The sequence below is a fragment of the Nelumbo lutea genome, chromosome 3 (genome assembly GCF_056320005.1).
Source record: "Nelumbo lutea isolate HS-2025 chromosome 3, American lotus-T2T, whole genome shotgun sequence".
Lineage (NCBI taxonomy): Eukaryota > Viridiplantae > Streptophyta > Magnoliopsida > Proteales > Nelumbonaceae > Nelumbo > Nelumbo lutea.
The window spans coordinates 39,917,250-39,926,025 of record NC_142686.1 but is presented as its reverse complement, the minus strand read 5'-3'; positions in this window follow the sequence as shown (position 1 = coordinate 39,926,025).

Here is an 8,776-nt window from a genome sequence, read left to right as displayed (position 1 = left end):
GAATTTTATTTCATTTAAATTTGAATGATACAAAATATACAATGGTTGGATAAATGAAATATGAAAATTAGAAAATAGAATAAATTAATAAAATATAAAAATACAATATAGTTACAAATTGAAAATAAAAAATTGTTATTAAAAAATATCAAATAAATTAAATAAAATTAAAACAAAATTTACAATAATTTGAAAAAATGCTATACAATTATTGAGTATACAAAAAATATTGACTTCATCATTTTCTCCTATTGTTCTTGACTTTGATCATTGTAGGAATTGAGAATGGTGGAGGATAGAGCCATTTATGGAATTGAAAATAATTCAATTGCCCAAAATACCCTAAAAACTAAAGGTTGGTTAGTTGTTGGGAGGGGTATTTTGGTCATTATAAAGTTAATTACCACTTCACCCCAAATGCCCACCAAACTAGATGTTATATAGCTGTTTGGGGTGCATTTGTGTTATTCTTTCTCCCCCAAAAACTAAAATACATAAATACCCCCTATGTAGTTGTTTATAGCTATTGGGGATATTTCTGTAAAAAACCCCAAACGACTACTTCATCGGGCAAGCCGAGTGCATCCCGCTACCTACCCGTGAGACATGCCACGGGCTGGGTTGTGCCAGCACATGGGCCGCAGGTGGCACGTTACGCATAGTGCCAGCTCGTGGACCTAGAACCCCATGCCCAACATGGCTCGGACCATTGTGCCAGGCCTGGCACGGCCTGTATGCCATCATGCCATGCTATCTCTAGCCGGTCCAAATTCGGATCGGGCCTGATTTACACCTTGCTTATGGCATTCTAATGTGGGCCCCACATGAAAAGCTTTAACCCTATGTTTGGCTAAAAAAACCTAGGAAAAAACGCAAATACGCTTTTATCATGAATTTGGATCTACTCCTCACATAGCGCGTCTCACACTGACCTCACAGCCACATCCCACCTTGTATGGAGAACATCTCTCCATGAATAATAAATTCAAGGAGAGGAGATGTTCCTAATGTGTCACCAAAACATGATGTGAGGTCAGTGTGTGGTGTGCACTATGAGGAGTAGATCAAGACTCTTTTATCACTCAAATTATCAAATTGAACTGGTTCTTTCACTTTTGAAACATCCCAAATTGAAAACAAATAGGGTTGCAGGTCAAGCTCGATTAGGTTGGGTTGAGGCCAACCCTAAGTTCTAAACCCCCAACCTTGTGCCTAACCCAACCCAACTTTCAACCTAACCTATCCAACCCTAACTAAATTCCTTTAGCCCTAACCCAATCCAACCCAACCTGAAGTCAACTTCAAGTTGGGTTGGGTTCGGATTGGGCCCAAGGTTCAAAGTATCAGAGTGTATCAAAAAGGCAATTTTGAGAGACATATCGGGATATGCCTTGGATATGCATATGTATCAAAGAAAAATTAAGATACACATGGATACACTTGGAAACATTATAAATACTTTAATAAATCATAAAAATACATCAGCAACACTAAATATAAGACTTTAATGAGGTGTATATACATTAAATTAATATATTTTAATGGTTTTATGAAGAAATATATTGTAGTTAATTATAATTTCATTGAAAAGCTTATGCTTAATTATAACTTATAAATTATGATTCTTAAGTTTTAATGTTTTATGGGACGAGAAAAACCCAACTCTCCTATCCAACCATAAAACATCCGTTGGCACAACTTCTATGTAAAAATATAATTAATAATTATTTATTATTTAAATAATTAAAAAGCGAGATAAGATACCCTTACAATTATTAATTAAGGGGTTATTTGGCAAGTCTTTTTTGAAGATATTATGGAAGCTTTGACGGTTAAAAGACGATGTAAGCTTTTGCATCAAGATCTTAGTACTTTGAATACCATTTGGTTAAGGTACGTCTTTCCACAAGATGAGTTAAAGAAAAATGTGAAAAGCTCCATTTAGAGCCTCCTGAAAATAGTCCAAAATGGGCTTTACACATCTTTTTGAGACTAGGACTTTCAATGGCTAAATCTTTTCTCAATTAAACGGGAAAATACTAAAATGCAGACTATTGGACTTAAAAGTCCGACAGTGCACATGAAAAGAGGTAAAGGGATCCTCTAACAAGAGATTGACATATCACTAATGAAGCATCGCCTTCAATGATTGCAGAAGAAATATCCAAAAAAAGGGCAAATTTTAATCTCTTAATGATTGTTGAAGCTTTTCACTAATCAAAGCAGGTTGAGCCTAGCATTGGAATTGCTATAGCAAAAAGCATAGAATATAATATGGTTAATTGGTTCAGCCTTTTCATTTATTTATATTTATAATGTATATATATATACCATTTTTTTAGGTTAACTGAAAATTGAAGCGAGCCTTTAGTTTTTTAAATACCAAACCGAAATTAATCTGATCAATTCAATTAACCAGATTTTTTGGTTTGGTTTCCTTATTCAATTCCATCTAGTTTTTCATATTTTTTTTCGGTTTTTTATGAACACCCCACTTTCCAATGAAGTCAGTTTTAAAGCCTCTTTGAGAGACCTTTTGTCCTAATTGAGCCGCTTTGGAGAAACTATTAAAACCGGCTTCACCAGAAAGCCTAATTAAATCATACTTGGGATTTCTAGGTTTTCACCAAATATAGCTTATAGTTTTATTTATTTTTTTTTCATGTTGGTCTATCTTGCAAATCCAGAAGTCATTGCATGAAAGCCCTTCTAAATGGTTAGTAGATTCTTCAAAACAATTCAATCAAAGCTAAAACCCTCCAAACGGGTGAAAGCACACAACCTTCTGGCTTTACGGTGTGGGTTTCATTTAGATAGACTATAAGCTATGTTTGATGAAAATTTGAGAGAATTGAGTCCACATTAGAATGAACTATTGAAGTAGTCCTTTCTTATTTCTAATACTATTGAAGTACTCCTTTTTTTTTTCTTTTTTTTTGTGCAACAAGATAGAAAATTATATTAATTAGTAGAAACTTTACAAGGCCGCCATTGCGTTAGTTCAGCCATATCTTCCCACAAAACAGACAAAAAAAAAAAGCAAGGGACTATCTAACCATCTACTACGACAACATTGAAATACTGCACAAGTAGGTAAGGCATCTGTACTTTTATTAGCTTCCCTAAAGCAATAAATTAAAGTGATATCTGGGCACTAGTTAATAAGTTGTATCGTATCCTGGAGTAGAACTTGACATTTCCAATTTGGACATTTACAGTCATGAAGGGTTTTGAGAGTGGACAAGGAGTCAGATTCAACAATGAGAGGAAAGAGATTCCTCTCTGAAGAGCATATGTAACACCCGCACGAATTGCCCAAAGCTCTGCTTTTCCAATGAATGCCCAACCCATGTTAATAAAGAAGAAGCCTCTGCACCATCTCGCCAATATGATCTCTAAAGATTCCAGTTGCAATTGCTCTGCCCACCCTTCGTTTAACAGCTTCGTCTGTGTTAACTATTAAGTTTGAAGAAGTGCCTCGCAGAGGGAGGTCCAAGTAACTTAATGCCACTACCTGCTATTACTTGAAGGCAAAGGGTTATCATAAAACACCATATTCGATAGATTAAATATTTTGGATTTCATGCTTTTTGTTGAAAAAGGTCTTTGATTGAAAATCCACACATTTCTAGCTCTCCAAACGACCCATAATGTATATGTGTATGACAAAATGACAGATATCAAGTTCCTGTCCTGGCTTTTGAAAAGCCATGCATCCATTGGATTAATTTTCCTGTGGTTGGTAAGGGGATTGGGTATTCAGTCCACATCTCTCAACTGATATTACAATTTGTAAATAAATGGATGAGGTCCTCAGGTTCTTCATTGCATATTGTGAAGTTGAACCGCAGTTGGGAGCTTACCTATTAGAAGAATCCACATAAAATGCTGGACTCGATAGGAACACGAAGTCTCCAATATACTTTGATAGGAAAAAGGCTTGAAACCCCATACTTCTCGTATAAAAGAAATTCATACGCAGACTTAACTGTGACATGGCCATTCTTATTCTGCTTGCTTGTCCCCAATACCCAGCCATTTGTCTTCAACCTAAGAGCTCAACATATTGGAATGGCATAAATCTAATCCATGATTTTTTGGGGGAGGAGAGAGGAAGCTTCATCAAGATTCTAATCTAATTGGCTAATACGGTCTACAACATAGACTGGATTGTTTCTAGAATATGGTCCTTGGTGTCTGTAAACATGGAGAGGGTTATAAGAGATGCAAGGGTCATTCCAAAAATTTGTTGCATTACCATTTCCTGTCTTTTTCCCAAGTCATTTTTTAAGCAACTGAATACCCTTAACAATACTTTGTCATTCCCAACCCCAAGAATCAGAAGATAGGCTATGGCATTTAAAATTTTCCCTACCACGTCCCTATTTTGAACTCAATATCCTAGTCCAAAGAGTATTCTGGTTCTTTAAATATTTCCAAGCTATTGTTATCAAAAAAGCTTGGTTGGTATGGGCAGAACCTTTAAGACTCAATCCTCCATACCTCCTTGGTTTTATTACATGACTCAATATCAAGAATTTTTATCAAAAATTCTTTTTTTCATAGAATCAGTTGTTATAAATATCTGGCACTCTGAAACTCTGAAAGGAATGGTTGGGTATGTTTTCAACTATACTGCTAATGAACTATGAAAGCATATCTTGCTTCCATGAGGCAAGTGGGGTTTGAATCTTATCTAGAAAAAAAAAATGATAAAGAACTCTTATTTACTCTACCCGTTAGAATTGGCATTCCTAAATATTTATCAAAAGTGATAGCGATGCCAGAATTCGAAGACAAGACTCTTGATTCGCCTGGGAATGTTTGCAGACGTTATCATCCGAGATTTTTGTAGATTAATTGTTTCCCCTGCTTGCTTGCAAAATTTATCAATAGTTTCCATAAATTTCCTCAACTGAGACAGAGACAATTTTGATATAAGAAATAAATCATCTACAAAAAATAAATGAGACAGAGGAGGGGCTTGTCAATTTATCAGGCTGATTTAGCAAGCTTTTATTAGTCCTATTAGGGTTTTAAGGCACATTACAAAGGTATGGGGAGACGGGTCTCCCTGACGAATTCCTCTTGTTGGAGTAAAGGACGGGAGAAGCTCACCATTGAAGACAAATTGGAAAGAAAGTCCAGTCACACAAAACATTATGAGATTCCTCCATAATCTTGGAATATTCAAATTTGTTAATGTAGCATCAATAAAGGCCCATCTCAACTTATGATAGTGTTTTTCTAAATCAATCCTAATTCATGCAAAGCCTTATTTGCTCTTTTTGTGTTTGAAATAGTGCACCACATCGTGCATAAGCACGATGGGAGACTGCTTAATTTGAGATGGAGAAATAATATAGGGAGAATGATGGTTCAGCCCAGTATCATAATTTATAGGCCAAATGTACAGTTGCGATATGTGTCAGTTCAGAATTGATGTTAATTCAAGGTGGGCATTGATGTATAAGGTGGAAGTAATTGACATTTTGAAATGTTGCAAGTCTACCAGAATTCTGCTATGGGCCTGTTCCTACTTTTCCAAATAATTAATATATAGGATGACTGATTTCAGGTGTTTTGTTATGATTTTTATCATGATTTTAAAAATCTTGTTACATTGGCTGATGGGACAGAATTGGATAATCTTTTCTGTGATACTTTTCTTAGGGATAAGGACAAGAAGAGTTTTTATTTAATTCATGCGGCATTTCTCTCGGTTCAGATATCTCCTTTATGGTTGCACTGACAGTAGGTCCTACAATTTCCCAATTAGTAATAAAAAAATTGGGATTATTGCTGATAAAGATAACTTTTGGCCCTTAAACTCAATAAAAATAATTATTTTAATATGATATTTAGAAAATGTTAATTTTTTTGAAAAAAATATCAAAGAAGGACAGGTATATCATTCACCATATTCCTCCTTGGAATGGTGAATGGTGAGATCCCTTTCTCTCTCTCTGTCTTTTTCTTCTTCTTTTTTGCATTTGAGTTTTAACCACAACCTATTCGTCTTGTCAGACTTAACTTGCTATAGATGTGAAGCCAGCAAACTCGGTGCACTCAGGTGCTGCAAATGTTTTTCAACAAACCTGGTGAGTTGTTTGTTTGTACTCTCTCTCTCTCACACACACACACATACACATCATTCGCAATAGAGCAAAGTGGAGAGAGATCTCACCATTCTACTCTATTCTAAGTTTGGAAGAACTCAAATGTGAAAAGAGAAGAAGAAGAAGAAGATAGAGAGAGAGAGAGAGAGAGAGAGAGGGAGGTGGGAGAGATTTACCACCCGTTGTTCACTGTTCGGAGGAGGAATAAGGCGAATAGTATATCTGCCCTGCTTTGATTTTATTTTTTTCAAATAAGTTAACCTTTTTCCAAATATTATATTAAATTAATTATTTTTATTTATATTAGGGGCCAAAAGTTGTCCTTATTGGCAATAACCACCAAAAAATTCTGCGGTGAGGCCATCTAGGCTCGGAGATTGGTTTCAAGGAAGATGCCAAGAAATATCTTTCTATCTCCTTTGAACTAACTTCCTGAAAACAATCACTGTACCGTTAAAAAATGGGCTGAATGCAAGGATTCAATTGTGAACTATCTAAAGATTTTGGAAGCAACGAAGAAAAAGTTCTTTTAGTTCTTCTAATTCTTGAACCCACTAATTCTAATCAATCCTGATAGCTAAGATTCTATTGAAATGTCCACCCCTAGCAGTTGACATGTGAAGAAACCTATAGTATTAGATCCCCTTCTTTCAACCATTGAATTGTAGATTTTTGTTTCCCAAAATCTTATTCTTGTTTTAGAATGGAATTATATTCATGTTGTAGTTGAATTTCTAATTCCTTAAAAAATCCTGATTCCCTATTTTCTAAGTATTTCTAAATGCCTTTTAAACGATTTAAAATTAATTTCTTTTGGACAAAAAATATTTCCAAATGCGGACTTGTTCCCATCTTTTGCAAAAGTAGAGGAGTGTTCCATGCATCCTTGAATTATTACAGAAAGTTCTCATAGCTCTCTATATGGATTATTACAGGAGATGGCAAATATGGATTCAGGAGGGGTGCTTCAGAGATCAAGCCCTGAAACAGATCTAGAGGCGCTAATGAAAAAAATGAATTGGTGAGTCAATGGCATATATTTAATATTGTATTATTATTTAATTTATTTATCACATAAGATAAAAAATGTATGATAAATAAGAAATGTTTTTATTAATGATGGAGATTGTTAAAGACATATAAGAAATATAACAAATACTTAATCCATAATCTATTGATTAGATTAAACAGTTCACCAGTTCAACCTCTAGGGGGTCGTTTGGTAAGGACTGAAGTTGTTGGACTGAAAGACTTATTGTGTTGTCTTTTAGATGATAAAATAAATAAACAATACAACTTTCAAGGGTATATTGATCTACCCAATTTCAGTTTTTAACCTTAAGGAGTACACAATCTCCTTAAAAACTTATTCACTAAAAGGAAAACCAATAAGCTTTTTCAGCTCAACATCTTCAGCTGTTATAAAACGACCCTGGGATTATAGATGAAAATGTAGTTTGGTACCATTGCGGAATTTTGTTTTAATTGGTTGCAGAATGCACCATAATGAAAATATATTCTTTTAATCCATGGTGTGTTTTAGAATAGCTTGACTCCAAGATACAAAAAATATCACAGAGATTTTGGAGCACACTTACTTCTCATATTCCATGACACACCACACCACAGTTGTTGATGCTTCAATGCTTTTTTCATATACAATACACAATAGAAATCTTTTTTTTTTCTTTTTTTTAAGGTGAGGAGTTTTGGAGCACACCATACCATACATAATGCCACACAGTAGAGATCTGATGTTTGCATTGGATGACAAAAGATGTCTTCCAATGAATTGGGATCTCCCCCGCAAAAAAATTGTCCCAACATGCTTCTAACACAAGGCCATGTTTGGTTTGAAGGAAAAAGTAGGGAAAGGTAGGGAATTGTATAGGTTTCCCTACCTTTCCCTACTTTTTCCTTCAAACCAAACATAGCGCATGTTGGGAGATCCGGATTCATTTATGATGTTTGGCTGTCTCTTGTGAGTAATAAATATTGATCAACTTGATTATATCATTGGTTAAAAATACCAAGGCACTCTTTGCTTTTTGAGAAGGCATTTACTTGGGTAAACACATTTACCTAGGTATGTATTTCCTAGGAAATATTTACATGGGTAAGTGCATTTATTCGTGCTCTTGTGTTTTCATGTAACTATCTTTTTTACCTTTTTTACCCATAAATGCAATTATTACAAAGGACAACTTTGTCCCATCAACTTTCACCCCAAATGGGAAAGTTATATTGACCTAGGGCTAGGAGATGGGTATCACTTGCTCAGGTACAAGTGATATCCAGGGAAAAACAATTTTACCATGGATCGCATACAAAACCCTAAAAAGGAATGTGGGTATGTTGGTTACTAGCTTTCCCTCTCCAAAATAATAATAAAAAAGAATGAATAAGGCTGGATTGGGGGAGTCCAGATGTCCTGCCAATAAAATGTGTTACTAACACACTTCTACATGATCTATATCCACACATCTCACCTCACCATGTGATTGGTAAGGGTGAGCATGGGTCAATTCGATCTGGTTCCATGGAAGAACCTAGAACCTACCCTATAGGGATCAGTTCCATGTTTTTCGAACCAAAACCTTCTCTATGAAGGTCAGTTATAGGGTCTACCCATGGAATGTGTTCTTTCTTTACTCTCT